At 39.9% G+C, this 20,456-nt stretch overlaps 1 protein-coding gene across 8 annotated transcripts in view; it reads right to left on the reverse strand.

The window, feature by feature from the left end:
* The window catches only part of LOC101876724 (caldesmon), a 185,170-nt gene that overhangs the window by 127,388 nt on the left and 37,326 nt on the right, over positions 1-20,456 (reverse strand). For 2 of the 8 annotated variants that reach the window (XM_031048118.2, XM_031048115.2), the window contains exon 2: positions 18,139-18,228. The exons of 5 other annotated variants lie outside the window; for them this stretch is intronic. The gene's annotated coding sequence lies outside the window, so the exon portion shown is untranslated. The remainder of the gene's footprint in view (positions 1-18,138; positions 18,229-20,456) is intronic. One more of the 8 variants, XM_031048116.2, reaches the window with a different exon arrangement.

Consider the following 20,456-nt stretch of genomic DNA (forward strand, 5'->3'; position numbering starts at 1 on the left):
AAGTCTGCAGACAACATAAACCTGGGAGGAGCAGTTTATACACCAGATGGTTGCGCTATTCAGAGGGACCTTGGCAAGCTGAAGAAATGGTCCAACAAGAACCTTGTGAAGCTCAACAATGGGAGGTCACAGAGTTTCTATCATAGAATCATAGAACAGTTAGGATTGGAAAGGACCTTAAGATCACCCAGTTCCAACCCCCCTGCCGTGGGCAGGGACACCTCACACTAAACCATATCACCCAAGGCTTCATCCAACCTGGCCTTGAACACTGCCAAGGATGGAGCATTCACAACCTCCCTGGGCAACCCATTCCAGTGCCTCAGCACCCTCACAGGAAAGAATTTCTTCCTTATATCCAGTCTAAACCTCTGCTGTTTAAGTTTCAACCCATTACCCCTTGTCCTATCATTACAGTCCCTAATGAAATAGTCCCTCCCCAGCATCCTTGTAGGTCCCCTTCAGATACTGGAAGGCTGCTCTGAGGTCTCCACGCAGCCTTCTCTTCTCCAGGCTGAACAGCCCCAACTTTCTCAGCCTGTCTTCATATGGGAGGTGCTCCAGTCCCCTGATCATCCTCGTGGCCTCCTCTGGACTTGTTCTAACAGTTCCATGTCCTTTTTATGTTGAGGACACCAGAACTACACACAATGCTTCAAGTGAGGTCTCACAAGAGCAGAGGGGCAGGATCACCTTCTTCAACCTGCTGGTCACGCTCCTTTTGATGCAGCCCAGAATACGGTTGCCTTTCTGGGCTTTAGAAATTTTCTGGGCTGCATCCTTAGAGATATTCAAAACTCAACTGGACACAAGCATGGGATACCTATCTTAGTTGACCCTGTCGTGAGAAAATGTGGGAGGGCTACAAAATCCCCAAAGACCCCTTGCAACCTCATCAGTTCTGCAGTTCTGCACCTACAGTAGTTTCATGATGACTGTACACTGATGTGTCTTGCAATATATGTAGCATAAAAGTACAGTATGCAAACATACAAACCATACTGACTTTCATAGTATAAAAGTATAATAGGCCAGTTCCTTAGGTAATAACTTCTCTGGGGAAAGTAGTCCTATGTACATCCATTTGGACCAGTTGAATTTATGAACATTAACAAGGTTTTGTTCTGAAGAGTAAGTTCCAGTCATACCCTGATAAAAATGCTTCTACCAGAACTCTTTTTAACAGCTCAGCATCTTACACAAAACTACTCTAATCATTGCCTTAATCAACATCATAACTTCCAGTACAATTTGCAATTAACATATGGTAAATAGCATCCGCCAATTAGACTATCATGTGCACTGAACATGTGATTCTTGTTTTCGCTGGAATGCAGCTATTTGTGCTGGATCTCATCCAGGGTCTCTGCTTTGGCCTCTAATGCTCTTTGGATGAGCAACCCTCAACTCTCTGCTGAAGTTAAGTGGAAGACAAGATTCTTGCATATATGAATGAGGTCATAGTTATGAACCTTGAAAGGAGATTCATTAGTCATTTTTAGAGCTTCAATACTTTAAAGTAGAAGCAAATAAATCACTGAACACATCCACTTCATCACTGCATACCATCATCACAGACAGCAAAGTTAACTCTATTAATCACATATATCCCACCATTTCTCCTTTTGTTCTCTGTCCATCTTTTCTCCCTTTTTCTTTTTAAACTTCCTGGCCTAGAAACAAATACAGGCATTTTTATCATTTTACATAATTATTCAAGATAACATCTCTGCTGTGGTTGAGTGTGTTCTATGGATGACTAAATAGTCAGACTTTCCAGGGCCACCTATAATTGCTCAGCATCTGTCAAGACTAGACGGTTTATCTTGACAAATAATCAATTTATTATTAGTGATCTCTTTCTTCACATGTGCAGCTTTCTCTAGAACAAGCATTCTTTAGTAGCAACAAGTGACAACTTCAAAGCTGTATACATATATAGGCTAAAGGACTGACTTTCCCCATGCAGTTTCGCAGAGAGCTCACAGCCTCTGCTCCTGACAGATCTGTAATACCCAAACACAGGGTGCCCAGCAAACCACAGAGCAAAGTATAAGATGTGAAGCCCCTTAAACCTTCTGCACATTAAAAAAGCAGTAGGAAAGTAGGATTTCTAAGCAACCTTACAATCAAAGCATGAAGGAAAGCAGAAAGCTATTCTTAAACTTCCATGTGCTGCTTTGACTTCCAAAACCAAAAAACAAGCTTCAAATTGGGGGGGGGGGGGGGGGGGGGGGGGGGGGGAGGGGGGGGGGGGCAAACCTGGTTCCTAGTAGGAGTTTCTACTTCTACCTGCCTCAATGACTCCTGCTAGAATTCCGAAACAATATAAAAAGATTGGCATGGTGACATTCTACTTAGAGTCCCAGAGAAGTATGCTAAGGAGACAGTCACTGTCACCATTATCAGTCAAGCTAGAAAAAACTGTTTAAGCCTTTGAAAGACACCCTTTTACCAATAAAGGAGAAAGCTGTGACCTGAGACTCAAGATAAGACTTATCTGCTTAACTCTACCGTGTGATTTGGGGAACGCGTTTGGGGTGAGATTGGGGGCAGAAGGTTGCCTCAGTACTTCTTCCCCTGCTGCCCTTTGATTCTCATCTGGTCAGATTTTAAGTCTTTGAGGTCTTGGAATGCTTTTCAACATAAACACTGCTTAAGTGCCTCACAAGTGTGGTATAAAACTATTAATAAAGATAACAGTCTTTTGACTTCTCTGAGATAGAGAAAACACTGATGAAAAGTCAAAGGAGGTACACAAAATTTTCCACACTAATTAACTGACTGCATGTTGCAGAGTCAAGGTCCTTTATGAGCAGTGTAAGAAGCTTTGCTTCAATCTGAAAGGCAAAGCTCAGCTGTCATTTCCATCTGTGTAATACACATAACAAAGGTTTATGTGAAAGTTACATCACATGTTCTTGTTGCTGTCAAAAATAGAAAAGGAAGAAAATGGAAATATGTGTCACTGAAGTAATTTTCCTTCCCACATACAACCTCAGGCTGAGATGATGTCAGATTTTACAAGCAAAACAAGTTTGAATGGCAACAACATTCAAGAGGAGGAAATCCAAAGGAAACCTGTTTATCAAAAAGTGGTGCTGATGATACAATAGGCAGCATCCCTACAGCAAAGTCCATGATGAATAAAGGTCTTTGTGTGATATGTGGCTGTAAAAACGGGGTGTAAAAATGGGAAGGGTGGACATGGAGGCCAGTTACACTGGCATTGTTCCAGCTGGGGAGCTGCTTCTGCCAGGGAATTTCTCTGCAGGAGAGCTGTGGTTGGATCACATCGTTTTTGCACCAAACTGGACAAAACAGGGACCGAGAACATAACCCTCAGCCTTGACCTGTCATCACCCCTGAAAGTCCCACCACAATTTTCACAAGAGTATAACTGCTTGGGAGAAATTAAATTCAAGTTCCCTTCACTCTTAATCTGTAGATTAAGACATATGCTTACCCTACCTAGACTTGTGAGATCCTGGATACCAGGATTCATCTGCCTGTATCAGAACATCTGCTGCCTTCCTCCATATGGTCAAGTGGGCTTTAGCAAAAGCAGAGATTGGAGAGTTTAAACCAGTCAAGTGGAAACTGCTTTCCGTGCTATCATTTCATATGCCTTACTATTCAGTAGAGAAGCCTCCATTTGAGGTAGGATTTGAAGAGGATGAGGGAAGGGGGACAGAGGAAAAACTGACCCATTTTTTCCCCTTACGTATGACTTTTTACAAAGACAGGTGAGGAATGTACATGGCACCTTAGCTGATGTATTAGCTACTTTTGTCATTTCAAGGTAAACTTAGACTTGGAAAGAAATGCAGCAAGCTTGAACCACATTAAAGCCCTGATTTAGCAAAGTGCTTTGAAACACATGCTTACAGTTAAGCATATGCCTAAATGCTTTGCTGAATTAGGACCTATGTTGGTAAAAGGGGCAATTGATTAATGGCTTCTGACAACCACCAGAAACTAATGAGCCACAGACCTCTGCTTTTTCCTCCAAATGACTGTACTTAAACCTGGAGGAAATTTCATTATGGAAACAGAAAACACTTATAAATAAATCATACATATCTCCTTTGCAAATATTAATTTTTATCTGCAATTAGTGGTAAACCCAAACTTCCTTTTGTACAGTAATCGGAGACAGTGCCATTTGCCCTATGTAACTGGTTCCTCATTCAGACCCATAAATCTCTTTCTAGAACTGCGTGGTTTACAGAAAGCTCTGTGAACCCAACTAAATCAACCATGAAATATGTAACATCCAACATGCTAACCAAAAGGTTGCCTTACTGCAACAAGTTCCAGGATGAATCATACCAGCACTGTACAATTTACCTAGGAATTAAGAGTTCACTAACACGATGTTCTGAATTCTGCTTCAAACTGCTTCTCACTGAGACACATTACAGGATCAAATCCCAGGGAATTAATACAAGCTATTCAAGCCTTGCTACATGAGAGATGGAAAAAGTCCAAAACAGTGAAAGGATAGCCCTGGTTTTCTAAGATGCAACCCAGGTCTCTGCTTGCCAAGCTGTAGGCCATTGTGGAGTTTTTTTACCTGGCCATTGGCTTAGCTCATTTCGTGTTATTTGCCTTTAGAAACAGGAAAATCCTTCAGCCAAGGCACCTCTACAAGAGCCTTCAAGTGGCATTCAAGTCTATTGTCAACCCTAAATAATATCATTAAACAGCTCTTATTTTTCCTAGTACAATTATTATTGCAGAGCACAGACTAAACTTCCAGTATGATAAAAGCAATCATTTATGTTAGTACTGTAAGGTCCTGATTTAACAGAGACACCTAGAAACTTCAAGATGTTAAGTTACAGAATAGGGTCACTGATCTGTGAAGTCTCACTGTTATATTCAAAACATATCTAAAATGATTTTCCCTTTTTCTATTTTTTCATATGTATTTTAGGTGTCTGAACCAGATTTCAAGAGTAGACTATATAAATATTTTTATTATATATGCTATATAATGAAAAATAACCTTAAAAAATATATTACTGATGCCATACAGCAAGACTTGAATAGGTGTTTTCAGTGCTTAAAAGACAGAGATGGAAGTATCCTTCATATAAAATGACAACTGGAGGCAGTTAATTTCATGGAATTAGAGAGTGGTTTGGGTTGGAAATGACCTTAAGTTCATCTAGTTCCAACCCCTGTCAGGGATGCCTCACACTAGTCCACATTGTCCAAGTCTCTATCCAACCTGGCCTGTACACTGTCAGGGATGGAGCATTCACAACTTCCCTGGGCAACCCATTCCAGTGCCTCACCACCCTCACAGTAAAGAACTTCTTCATTATATCTAACCTGAATTTCCCCTGTTTGAGATCGCCTCATTTGACCTGCTGGTCACACTTCTTTTGATGCAGCCCAGGACACAGTCGGTTTCTGGGCTGCACACGTACACTGCAGCCAGCTCATGTTCAGTTTCCCGTCAACCAGCATCCCCAAGTACTTTTCCGCAGGGCTGCTCTGGATCACTTCTCTGCCCAACCTTATCTGTGCCTTTCATTGCAACATTTCATTTCTTTCATTCATACACTTTCTCAGAAGCACACTAGTTCACCTGTAATTCTAAAGATGAGTAAGGTAGTTCAGATTCATAAATGGCTGACCAGTTACATTGAGACTGACATTTTATGATCACTAGCTTTGTGCACAAACATACGACCAAAGCCTGCACATCTCATCATATGTGATTACATTTTTGTCCTATTAGCTTATGGAGTTTAAACTAGCATTACACCTTTGTACCAGATCTGTGTCCACTTTGCAAACAAAGACAATACCTACTCCACCAAAAACCCTGCCAGCATGAAGTCAACCAGTCAGCTTGCTTGCTAGTGAGAGAAATCAGTAGAGAGAACGTGTGTTGCAGTTGCATTACACTAACTACAATGTTTCTCAGACATTACTAGGAGCCCCAATGCACAATTTACTTTATCACTGAACCACGACCTGCTGGTGAGATCGGAACTTCAGCTTCCACAGTTTCATTTAAATGTTTCTTGAATATCAATTATGGCCTTTGTAACAGAGATGAACTTTAAAGGCAGCTCTGGGAAAGATAAGTGACACGACTGAACATGCCTGAGCCTTGGGGAAATGACCAAAACCTATCAAGTAACTGGAAGAAAATGTTTTCGGTTCCCTACACTTGGATCAGATCAAATACACACTCTAACAATGCCCAGAGGAAAGGGTGGGGAGGGAAAAGGAAAGCATAGTTTTTTCTTCATAGGTCTACACAAATAAGATATTACATTACTAAGTAAATATGCTTCATGTGTTTACACTTCCGTCACACTATGAAGAGGAAAACAAGTATTTACCTTTGCACAGCTGACTTACCAGTATGTTTATTCTAATTCAGAGCCTGGCCAAAACCTACTCGAAAGCCTATTTCATGTTTTTATTAATTTCAATTAACATTTTGCAAATGTGCAAATATGTAAATTGAATTTTATTAGCAGTACCTAGCACTCAGCTGAGGTCTACATATGTACTACAGTAAAGTGCACAAGATATACCTAGGTTCAGACGGAAAACTATCAGCACGGTTTCAAAAGACAGAAAAGGTGTTGAGCTTAAAAACACATGTCCTTATTCATTCAGTGCATGGGAAAGTTTGAAACAGCAGTTATTTCCTATTCCTAGCACAGTGAAAATCTACAGTGTATCAGTTATCACCCTAAGAGGTAAGTTTTGCTATTTCTAAAGGTGAATAATGTAGCTAGGTAGTCCCCAGAGCAAGAAAGATTATGCCTTTGGTAAGTCTCTTCTGAGAATATTGGCCAGATTGAGCTTGACCCTCACAGAGCCCACAGAGTTGCACCACGGACATCTGGCCCCATCCATCACACCCACACCTGGGCAAATCATGTAAAAAACTTGTATTCTTCAAAGGATTAGAGCCTTTTCTCTGCTTGATTACAGTAACAGACTCATTGTGAACTCATACCATTATGCTTCATTACAATAACAAGCCCAATTTTATATTTCCTTAGCCTTGTATTTCCAAAGCTTTTTTTCTCTACTGCATAGTTATACTGACAGACACTCTTTTTCATCCCACCTCTCTTTTACAAAGTAGAAAAAGATGGCTTGAATTGAATGAATGACTGAGCAGCATTAGAATGTATATGGACCTTTCCCTGCAAGGCTGCTATTCTGAATGAAGCATTTTTTGAGCCATGGTAAATGGATGCTAGGAACTGAAAATATTTTTGATATCAGTGTCTATGCTATCAATTTACATCTTTAGGGGATGTACATGGTAAGTGCTGTCGATTTTATTAACAATTGCTCACCGAGCAAGCGTCCAGGAAACCAAGCACAAAGAGATCTGGATCCCACTGTTATGGTAAACTTACTTCAAAGACTCCAAAAACTTTCAGTTATAAGGTAACAAGGAGGACTGGAGGAGCAAGAACTTTGCCTTAAGCTGTTCATCTTATATAGAAGGAGAGTGGCTTCCACTGTTAATAACATGACATCTTCACTCCACTTTCAACAAAATATGTTTGCTCTTCTGTCATAGCATTGCCTCTTCTTTCTCAGGACTTCTAAAACCAGATATTAAAAATTAATATGAAGCACACCCATAGGTGTTGAGGAAACTTGGCTCCAGCTCCATCCTGCTCTCCTAAGGTGTTGCTCTAATTGCTTTCTAACCACTTAGAAAAACTCATTGAAACATTTCATGCATTCATTTCCATCACTGCTCCAGGGCTTGCCTCCCTATTTCAGCCTGTCTTGTTTTTCAGCCTGACCTATTCTGTGAAGCCTAACATATTCAGCCATGGCTGAATAAGCTAGGCAGACCAAATCATTGACCAAAAAAACCAAGATTCTTCACTGATACGTATTTTGCAACTAACAGCTTAAAAAAAACCACCATAAACATTGGGAATTGCAAGTGAAGGCATTACTGACTAGTATCAGGACATGTAAAGCCAAGCATTTTTCAGCTTTACACATTCTACGCTTGCAGGCTAAATCTCTCCAAAAATCATTATAGTGATTTGGTAATTGCTCTTACAAACACTAGATAGCAATTTACTAAATGGAACAGTAATTCTGAGTTCTTAAAAATAAAAATAGGAAAAATCCCACCACTAAGGACTGATAGTGAATCACACTGTAGGAAAAGTGTCATGTTTGGAAACACAGAAATTACACAGTGGCTGGAGTCCTGAGTTTATCTGCAGATATGCATAACTTCAGAACAGATATGGGCAAACTGAAAGAAGATCCAGAAGAGGACAACAGAAGTTTTCAGAGATCTAGGAAACATGGTCTCCATGAAGAAGTTGAAGGGTCAGGGTCGCTGAGCCTAAAATATACAGTAATTATCTTCATACATATTAAAAAGATGAGAATTATAAACTCTTCGTATCCACTGAAAGCAGGACGAGACATATTGTGCTTAATATGGAGCAATTGAGACTGATTTTCTTCCTTGACACTAGTGATTTCCTTATCAATAGACACCTGGGGAAGCTATGTAAAGAGAAAGATAGTTAAGCACTGTTACAGGTCAACTGAAGCAAACTGCAAAGTTCTGCATGGGGCACTTCCAGAACAGAATACACCACCCAAATTATTTAAGTAGTAACTTCTGGTTTGGGTCAGTAGAATGGACTAGATTACTTGCCAAATTTTTTTTCTAGCCTACCTTCTATATTTTATAATGCTCCCTTCCAGTTTCATCATAAGTACTACATGTGTGTCTTCAACAAGAACAGCAGTAAGCTGGAGCTCATCAAAAGACCAAAGGAAGGAGAAGGAAGTACACAGTCATTACCTTCTCCACAGAAGCACTTGCAGAAGAAGATTCCTAAAGATTCAGCTGGCAAGTTAGCATATGCCTATAGCCAAAAGGTATCAAAAATCAATGACAGATGTAACAAAACCAGAACCAAAGGTACTTTGACTGTGAAAACCCTAATAACCATAGGTAACAATCAAATCAACATACAAAACCCCAATCTAAAGCCAGATTGGGATAGCTGTACAAGTATAATGAAGTCAAGATGCAGAAATGTTTTTGCCAAGCATATGGTTTTCAAGTCCATTAACTCAATTTCATTTCCTTAAAGCAAAAAAATCTGAACCTGAAAATTTAAAGAGTAATTTTAAAGAGATAAAATGGACAGTTACCAGCTTTGACTTTCACTGAATGCCTATTTTCTGTCCTTGAAACTTTCCCCTAACCACTAATATTTTCATTTGGATTTTCCCACACATTTCATTTGTTTATAAAATTCCTTTTCCTATTATTATAGAGCTCTGGTCTGTTATTTTTGTTTGGATCATAAGCATAACATCAGTGATGCCAGCTGTAGTTTCTACTCTACCAATATCAGCATTCTGCCTCCAACAGCGCCTATGAAATATTCAAAGAGAAGATGAAACAAATCCACAATTCACCTATCAAAAGCATGCAATAACAAGCAGGGTAAGACAGGTGAATTCTCTTTCTGAATCCCTGAATATTCAGCTCACACACTGGAGCATAAAATTTGTTTACCTTTACCTTCATAAGCATATTTACATGTTTTATTAAGCATTATAACCAAAATCCTCTTTTGTATCCATGCTACTTAATTAAATTCTTGACAAGATGATTAACTAAAATTCTGGAACAGATTGGGGGGGACACAACAATAGGAAGATATTTCTCCCCAGAGCACAAGTAGATGTAGTAGCAGCTCTATAGCTTACTCTGTTACTCAACACAGACATACAGAAGAAGGCATACAAAAACAAAACAACAAAAAAATCCAAGCATCCAAAGCAACATCATAATTCTGTCCCACAGGTGGTCCGTAATAAAATCAGTGCTTAAAAATAGCTGCCTTTAATACACATAAAATAGGCTGGGTGCAGAACATGTTGCCTAATCTGGTTCTGCCAGGTAAGGTTACTTCCAATAAGAAAACTGAGGTATAGGAAAACAAAGCATCTTGTTGAATTCTTGTTGATGGTCTCTTACACAGCTCAATACAATAGCCCAGTCCTAGTGGTTTAGAATTAAGTCAAGGAAAGGTCCATATGCAGATGCCAGTAACAACTGAATTAGTTGTGGTGCTGACAACAACAATACTATAGCAGGAAGGATTTCTGCTAAGGCAGCTCAAAGCCAGCCAAAACACAGGCTGCGTTTTCAGCCAATGCAGTGTGGGTCACTTTGGTTTTTGTGCCATGCTATCCTGCAACAATCTCCCCTCTCACTTCTGAGGATATGTTGTCATCTGATTGTAATGGTCTGCGGTCAAAACTATGCCTTATTCTAGTAAAACACAAATACTGTACAACTTCATCTTCATATTCTTTATAAGTGGTCATTTGGGGGGCTGCTTAGTTGGGGTGTTGTTCTGTTTGCACATTATTATGTGCAAGCTGGACAGTGTAGACAGGAAGCTTTTAGATCCAAATCAGAACCTCTTATGTTCCTCTCATAGCTAAAGTTGGATCAGAGTTCAGATGACACGGTGCCAACACTTTCAAATTGCTCTCAGATGATTTTTAGCTGGAATATCTTCTGAACAGTAGCTGTTCTTGGGAAGTCCACCTAAGGCCAAAATTCCATAGAAATGCTTTTCGCAAGAACTGAACTGCAGCCCTACAGCACAACTCCTGTCTCTACTGGATCTAAAATGGGAACCAACAGGAGTGTTTCTCTACTCCTTCCTCATTTCCTTTCAGTGAATTCAGAACAGAGGCTGCACTTCCATCTATTTTGTCTCAGCCTGATGTATTGTGGGAATGCAGAACATAGTCACCTAGAACCTCCTCCCTCCTGCCACAAAAGCACATGCACTTTTGCATGCCAGCCTTGCATTTTCAAACCTTTCCTGCACCTTGCAGTCCTCATCCATGGCTCTGGTCCGTGGCTAAAGCCTTCACCTGGCCAGTAACTCACACAAGTGGTAGTGTAATCTTTCAACCACCAAATTCTATAAGAAGCTGTTTACAGTGAAAAAAATCAACTATCACTAAGAAAACTTTTTTGGGGTATGTTTATCCTCAGCTACCTCAGAGCATTCATTTCCAAATATAAATGAAGCTTACTAAATCTGCAAAACATGGGTGTATTTCTAAGCCTCAAGGACCACTACTGCAAATTTTTCAACTCACATAAGCAGTACTGGACCTGATTAAAAATGATTCTATGAAAAAGACTGCCTGTCTTTCAGGTATGTTACAATACTCAGAGAACCCTTCACCGGCTAGTTATATATATAGGACCAATAAACACCAGTTCCTCACAAATTAACATCAACTGTATGTTTCTGCAGTGAAAACTTCACCAGGTTTGTAATCCAAAAGATGATGGGCAGAGGATTGTTGGACAAATCTGACTCCATCTGCATCTGGTACATGCAGCAAGGTATGATGCGTTTCCTTTAATCCAGTAAATCCATACACTGTGTCAGTGAGTGGATTAACAGCCTGGGCTCAGAAGCAGCATTTGTGATGTGTCATATTTACATGAGTTCAGAGTACATGCAGAAATAATATTTATTCCCTCCATGCTCCACCCCCAAGCCTGCCACATTTTTCATTACATTGCATTCATTTTGCATGGATATAAACACACCTAAACAACAGGCTCACTTCCTTTTCCAGGATTTTTGGCTGACTGTATACTTGCTTGTGCAGGTCTCAACAAAAATCAACAGTTGAACAAAAAAACACAGGAAATTTGGACACGTTAAAACCGTGTTCTCAATGGGTCTCTAGTGAAATATGCAGAGATTACACTCAATAAAATGTTCACCCTTTCTATTTGATTTAGTTCCACTCTTCTTTTAACAAAGAAGGTGACAAATGGTTATGCACAAGAATTTTTAATGATCATCCTCCTCAATCTCTGTGAGCCTGGACAACATAAGCCTACAGGTCATGTAGTGTGCTTTGTTGCAGCCTTTTCCCAACTATCTTACATTTCCACCTTATATTTTCCAGATCACATACAAATTTGAACCAACACTCACAGGAGCCTTACCAAAAGCAGCTATTATAGCATTATCATCCACAGGGGTCAAGAAGCCAAATGACTTGTATAATACCATACACATCATCAGCGAAACCAGGGTCAGAACTCACAAGACCATTCAAGCCTCCTGGCAGCACAGGACTGTCTTTAGTTCCAAACCATGGGCATGGCTTCAGCTATGTTTGCATCTTTGAAGAATGTTTCCAAATTTTTCAATCACAAGACTCAAATCTGAGCCTTATTTAATGCTGTTACTTAGAGTAGACAACAAGTAATGCATGATGTGGTAGCAGAAAAAGTCCAAGCAATATTAAATAAAATACAAAGGCAACCTCACAGAGCAGAAAGGTAATATCCCTAACACAGAGCTCTGGTGATCACACCTGGAATACTTTATGTAGCTCTGGAGAACTCATTTCCTGCATGACAATAACACCAGAGGAAGATCACAAGAGAGCCATAAAAATGTTAAGCAAGCAGAGAGGGGCTGACTTACAAAAAGAGATTAAAAGCATAAGGATGCACCAACTGACTAATCTTAAGAAGGGGATGGGGCAACTGTCTGCAAGCCTTAGAAGAGCATTAGCAAGAGCAAAGCATTGTTTTAGTGAAAGTTTACAACTACATGGAGTAATAGTTAATCAAAAATTATGAAAACATGTATTGATAAAAATTTTAATAGTAAAATTTACCAGAGTATGTGGTAAACTTGATAATATGTTTAACCAACACCACTGCCTCTCAATTTTTCATCCTTTAAGAGCACAAAAATTACCAGCTAAATCCTGAAAATGCCCTATTTTGACATTTTAGGTTGAAAACGGGTTTGGAAATTTCCCCAGTGGAATATTCTATCCCTGACTGGGGAATTTCAGACATTGGTAACCCTGAAGCAACACCAGCATGCTTTTGCACTGCCCAAGGTATAAGCTACAGCTCTGACTAGGAACTCCCTGAACAAGAAGGCCTGCATGTACTGGTAAACAATGTCCCAGATGAGGCATTTGTCAGTGGCTCCATCATGAAAATAAATGTCAGATCCTGATCTGTTTGGCTTTGGGATAATTTGCAGTGGTGAGGGCACCAAACAACTCAATATTTAGTATTTTCTGTTTCTCCTCTTTATTTTCTCCAGGAAACAGGACAAGCACATAAGTGGACCTTGCTGACAGTTCACCAGGACACAAAAGGCTGCATTTACCAAACCCAAGGAAATCTTGTTACAACTGTTTAAAAAGTCACCAATCCACTTGTTCACCCTGCCCCTCCGCTGGGGGCTAACCATGCCTCTGATGAGCCTGACAAAGGGAATGGGCATGCTTGTGCCTTAGCCAGTCAGATTCACTGCACTCTGTTTTTTCTTTCAGCTGAATAAGAGCATAATATTTACCTATTGGGCTTTTGCCAGGGTCTGTTTTACAGAGTGAGCAAGATATATGGGTGAAAAGCACAAGGGAACCACCAACTTGTGTTATAGCAATGTCAGCTTTGGTTACCTTTGTCTTGGGAAATGCTGTTCTTTTGTTGCCAAACTTTAATGACAGTTTTCAAAGGATTTTATTTGTCTTATTTTATTAAACCTGCTAGATCTTAAAAGCAGTGGCTGTCTAGTCCGTAAAATATGAGCACAAACAATAAGTACATCAAAAGCCTATTGCCTAATATGGTTAAGAAAATGTTTGACTGAAGCCCAGAGCAGAGTGCCAAACTTAACAACTCTGCAGTAAGCAGAGTGCCACAGAGCCCTCTGCTTAGGCTCACTGCAGTTTCAGTTTGGTGCAGTTACTACCTGCTCACATGAACTAGACCATGACTGTACTTCTGCACAGTTATAAAACCCAGATACTTTTTTTCTTTCTCCTCTACCAATTAAGATTAATGCTAGTTTCAGAGATAGAAGCTCATTGGGATGTTTCCCTTCTTGGCCTAGCTATATTAAGGAAATCCTGGGTATCCTGAGGATATAAAAGAACACACACTCCATTAGGCGCTCTGCATTTGTGTAAGCGTCCAAGAAAGTGAGGGATTTAAAGAGCTACAATACAGGAACACATTTTCTATACCTAGTGCTAAGGTAAAAATGAGATGCTCTACAATATCAAATCCAGGGTAGGTATTGTCCTCGCTTTCTGTCCTGCTACTACTGCTATTTCAGAAACTTAGTGAAACACAGACTACTCACCCACTTCTGAGTCCACTGCAAAAAAAAGCCTTGCTCACCCGTGTTACATATTTGCAGTTCTGAATTTCAAATTTCACTAGGTTTAGAATTTTAAGAAACACTTCAGACAAAAAGGGTGACAAAGCAGATGAACGGCATTATCAAGGCCAGCCTTTCAGTCACACTTCAGTCCTCTCACTCTTAATCGAATGTCGCAGAAATCATTGCAAAGTCTGATAACAGGCATTTGGCAACAGAGGAGAAGTGGATCATTGAGCTTATATCAGTGAAACAAGTCACTTTAGGCATTAAAAGAACAATGCTACCTTGATTATGCAAAAGGGTTAGATGGCCTCCCCCAGATCATTTCCTATGAGATCATATGCAGACTTGAAAACAGAAGGAGCCGGTTTCAGGAAGTTGGGAAGCCTTTTATGGATTATATAACAAGGCACAGGCTGTTCCCTAAAACTGATTGTACATCAAATTCCATTATGGCCACGTGCCCTTGGTTGGAATGCCTTTAGCATATATGATAGTACAAACAGCCACCAAGAAAAGCAGCAATTCTGTCATTTGATCCCTGTGACTTGGCTGGTTTGGTTTTTTGTTGGGTTCTGAGAGGAGAAGAGAGAGTTATAAGAACTGGGTATTAATTTTCTGGATGTGGATAGCACAAAACACATTACAATAGGATATCTGTCAGGTCCCCTAAACTCTAAAACATCCTAAAGATCCTAGCCACAACTCTAAAAAAGTTAAATACCTGCCTTACGTAAGTTGAAAAAAAATGCTACATTGCAAGACTGTGGAATGATATCTAATAATTATTAGAGGCCGATCTTGATATTTCTTCTCAGTAACTACTAATAGAAAAACATATATCTACACAAAACCACACCAGTGCTTGAAAAATGCTCTTTTTTTTTCCTATGGGAGGTCTTAGCTAATTCATTTACTACCAAATACTTTTCCCAGTAAGTTTAGTTACCATATGTTTATTCTTGATATAGAGAATTAGAAAGCAAACCAGAAACTGCACTCCTTTCCTAAGAATTAATGCTGTGCATTTTCTTATATTTTAGAATTTTACATCTAGACATTATTTTCCTGGTGATGCATATGAATGAGGCAGATGCCTCACATGCACCAGGACAGCCCTGTGATTTCAGGCAGACCTACGAATCATAGAATCATAGAATAATTAGTGTTGGAAAGGACCTTGAGATCATCCAGTTCCAACCCCCCTGCCATGGGCAGGGACACCTCACCCTAAACCATATCACCCAAGGCTTCATCCAACCTGGCCTTGAACACTGCCAAGGATGAATCTATAAAACACATCTCAAGCACTGTAACTCTCTTTGAAAGTGCCAAGGCATTAGAAAGGTTCTGGCTTCAGCCTCTTTAGCAAGGCTATAAGCATCACTCGGGTTTCATGTTAAATTTTTGGCAGTGCATAAATTGCATGCTGAGCTTTATAAGACCTGCCCTGTAAGAGGCTGAATTTTGCTCTGAGAGACAAACTAATCTGTTAATTGAATTAGTTAACATTCATCTATTAATAATTGTATCAGCAGATTTTGTTTTCAGTTTAAAGGAACACAGCATTTTCAAACAGCAGCTCTCAAAGTAATAAACAAGTAATAGACTTCCCTTCTGTTTACAGATGGGGAAAGAGAGGTACGGATAAATGCAGTTAATTGCCCAAGCACAGCTGGTCATTCAACAGCAGCATGTATTGCATGTCAATTAAGTACTTCCCCCCCACCAGGATACACTTTCTCCTACCATCTGCACTACCCCTACTGCTAATATAATCTGCATCACTACTACCATGGCTGGAGAACCAACACATTTAGAATGAGGATTCTTCCAGTGTCAAACTGCCATCTGTTATTAGAAGTAAGACATTTTTGTTCTTGTTGGGACTGAAGAAAAATAAAAGGTACCTGAGCAGAGGGATGAAAAACTCACAAATTGATTACAATTATTCTCTATCTGCTGTTCTCTGTGCCAAAGAGAATACAACAATTAAAGAAACAATTGCATTTGTCTAGCTTGGGGAATAACAACCCCTGATACAATCTCCCAGGAATCCATCCTTGGAGCCTTGCCCATCACTATTTATAACTGAATAAATATTAGAAAATTCACATTTTTTGCCTTGAAAAAACAAAACCTTTGGCCTTAACATTTCTTTGAGAAGTGCTTCGGAGAAGGCTATTACTCTGCTACAATGCTTCCTTCCATTAAAACTTCCTCTTAAAATACATGGCCCAAAGGAGGAACGCTAGACCTCAAATACACCACAAATACGGACAAGCCTGCCTTCAGGCATTTAGAGGCTGGGAATTTACCCAAAATATTATCCTTACAGAATTAACCAACCCTGTCAGCGTAGTTAATAGCCTCAAAAATTTTACTCTGACATGCCTTTGCTGGGAGAGCTCATCCATTGCACATTGCATTGCTTTCCAATACATAAGGATTAATTATTCCCAAGGAATGAAACTGGAGCGTTTACACTTCTACATGTAAATAAAAAAGAACTGTTTGGAAGCCAATACACTCCAACAAACTATCACTTCTAGGTTTCTACTACTCCTGTCTTTAGCCCAGCTCACCCTGCGCCTCATCTCCTGATGTAAGCTGTGATATCCAGAGCCCAGAAGAGCAGACAAGCTACAGCTGACCATACAAACTCAGTATGCACTCAGGAATGCTGCTTAACACTGAGAACTGCCTGATGATCACCAGCCATCATAAAAGGTGGACTAGAAAAATGCTGCAAGACAAGCAACATGACTCAAACACAAGCAATTTATCTGCTCTTCACTCACTAAAGTTAATGCAGACACCACCACCATCAGTTCTGCCATGTGCATGACCACAGCTTCTCGGGACACTTACAAAAGATTACTCTCACAGAAAAAGTCAGGATTGGATGTGTGATATCCCCCATCCAAGGCACAGCCCTTGACAGTGGCCAGTCATTTCAGAGAGGCATTCAACAAAAAGGTAGCCAATTCAAGGCAAGTCCCTTCCTCACCTTATCATCAAGGCTGGCTTCTGCTTATAAATCCCTTTTGACTGTTTTCCTTCAGCTTCACTGCTATAACTCTGCATTGTTACTATTTTATATAAATGTCCCATGCTTTTGGAACAGTGAATTTGTGACACATGACATCATAACCTCCCCCTGTGTAGTCAAAATGATGCAGTTCCTCAGAGCAATTTGTGCTAAACAGCAATTATAAGCAAAACTCCTATCAAGTGCTGAAGCAACAATCTCTTGAAAGGCAAATTTCCTCCAACCTGGCAGGCAGAATAATTTCACATGTCCCTACCAAACTAAAACCAGAACACCTAGGGGATATAAAGTCATTGACTTTGCTAACATATTCAGCAACACTATTATCTTAATGACATATAATAGTCTCCATATTCATAACCTTTCACCAGGAGAAAGACTAATATGGCCACTGAGCTGAAATAATTACCTCAGTCTGTATCATGTGTATACAGCTGATGTGTGTGTGCCAATGTGACTACATATAGGTTTAATGTCCAGGAGCCACCATAAGAACCACAACATGGAAGAATTTTCCACTCTCTCAGAGAGCTATATTACTGTGCACATACTTACTCATAATCCTTAGCACATAAAACACTAACAAAAGGAAACATCAAGGTGGAAGACTCACACATACCCAAGCAATTTCTGACAGTCCGTTCAATCAAGGACAACCAGAAAGTATCTTTCCAATGTGTTAAATTCAGCTGAACACTAACCACACAGGATGGCCTCTTTCCACATCAGACCTCAAATTTCAAAAGAAACTAAGCTAATACTGAAGTTAGTGTCTCAACTAACTTAAGATACCTCCAGGAAAATAAAATACACATAAGTATACATATAAGAACATTAATAGCATACCTCACCAGTTATATTGCCCCTGAGCCTGGAAGATGCTGCTTCTTCAGCTCCCAAGGGATTCTTTGAGTAACCAAACAGTTATCACAGGCACTGGAAAGACAGAAGTATTTATGGGTTGGAATGAAGAGGGCACCAAAGGCAGAACTTCACAGTACCATAGCACCACTGAGGAAGCTGAATTGCAGCTCCTTTTCTTTTTCCAGTGATGCGGGTCCGTATTCCAGTGAGGAAGAAGAAAACCCCAATCAAGAAAGGGCAAACTGCAATATGCATCCAAAGCCTCATTAAGGGAAAAGAGTTGCTTCCCCTTGCAGGGAAAACTGCTCCTCCATTAACCTGATCCTGCTGCCATGAGTGTAACTCAATCGTAATGCAATGCAATTCTTAGAACAGCCCAGGAAGCATCAGACACAGAACTGAGAATTTTAATAGCCAAACTGCACCAATTAATATGGAGCCAAACGTGATTATGCCCCCATGATTTGCTTCACAAAACATATCTGAGGGAATTCCCTGTTTGTTTTGGCTGTAGACCAGCACAGTTCCTTGATTGCTAGCTGCTTCCAGTCAAAGATGAAAAAACATTTGGCTATTTCTGCATAGCTGCTGGAATACACTTATACAGTTTTCAGTGACAGGTTGGTTGTCTGTCCTTACATGTACTTAGTCACTTTCTGACTGTTACAGTGATAAACCAGACATCCTCAAGTAATAGTGAGGATAAATAACAACAGTTTGGGCAGTGTGCAGTGAGACTACAAATTGCCTCCTAGCATTATCTCAGCAAGAGAACACATTCAGATATCCTTCTTGGAGTAATGTAAGCCAACTGGAAAGCTGCTTCGGGGCTCTGGCGCCTCCCATCCTCTTTCATCTACAGAGGCAATGGAGAGAGAAAACTTCCAAAGGTCTATATACTTAAAAACCAAAAGGCTGATATGACAAGGTCCAGATAAATTTTATTTATCTATTAAATCAGGTGAAGAAAGTTCTCTCCAAATGAGCTGTTTTCACAATCAGCCTTTAATTAGACAAATACAGTTTGCCTTCCCTGTTTCTCCACCTAATCAATACCATCAACAAACACGTTTAAAAGTATTCATTAGATTAACCGGCTTGAGCAGAATATTTGACAAAGCCCTGGAAAAATATAACCCACCTTTGCAAGTGACCTTGCCCCTAAGCAGCAGTGCTGGGGCAGGAGGGTGGGGTGCTTATCTCAGGGAATTTTGAGGGGGTTGTTTTAATTTCATACTGTCTGCCAAACAAGGTCTCATGAAGACAGCATGTGATGGGATGACAGGGGACTAAAAAACTCCACAACACAAAGGGTACCGTGCTCCACCACGACTAATCACAAGTTGTATCCTGTAGTTTTGCAAAAGCAAGTAACACCTTTGTTGGCCCAAGAACAGACAAGATGGAAAATCACAGCTGTGTCCAGCTGGGATGTCAGTTCCTACAGAAAATTTTACCATGGACCTTCCTAAGACTGCATCAAAGGAAGGGCTGAAGACATCCACTTTTTGTGAAGTTGGACAAATCCAGGAAATCTGGTAAAAGGAACAGATTCCCTTTGAGCACTGCAGAGGCAAGGATTTCTGGACTATCTCAGCTTCAGCAAAACTCCCATTACAGTCAATAGCAATTGCATGTCCTAATCCAGAGAAAAATCTAGAACTACCCTTACATCAACAAAACACAACTGCTCCAGTCATCAATAAAATTCAATGACTGACATGCCATTCAGAAGTCCTGTGGCTACATGAAGTGATCCCGTTCTTTCAAGTAGGAAATCAGCTTTTGCACTGCCTACCCAACATAACTTCTGTAGCTATGAAAAAAAGAAACACACTATAATTTACATATAATGAGGAAAATAAAAACTCAAAGTTGCAATATAATAAATAGCTTAAATTCTGTAACTTCCTGACTGCTGAGATATATCAGAGATAAAGCTCCATCTCAGTCTTAATCAGAACATCTCATTTCCATTCTAAGGCTTTCACTTAGCCTTGTTTCCTGTGATACCTTAACATCAAGTGCTCACATTCACAAGGTACTTAAGTATGTTAAGCATACTCCTCACTAACAAGATTAGTTTCCTACTTGAAGTTAGACACACATTTTTTGAGGAAGAGTCAAAACTTGCATACAGAATCACAGAATCCCAAGGGTCCCAGAGCGCACACATATATACCTGACCAAAGACATGCTTTTTCTTTCATGGGCTGATTTTATTCTCTAGTCCAAAGCACAGTATAAAAAAAATAATAAAAATCCATTATATGACACCTCTTCAAAAATTCTTCAGTGAA

The sequence above is a fragment of the Melopsittacus undulatus genome, chromosome 5 (genome assembly GCF_012275295.1).
Source record: "Melopsittacus undulatus isolate bMelUnd1 chromosome 5, bMelUnd1.mat.Z, whole genome shotgun sequence".
In the NCBI taxonomy this organism is placed as follows: Eukaryota; Metazoa; Chordata; class Aves; order Psittaciformes; family Psittaculidae; genus Melopsittacus; species Melopsittacus undulatus.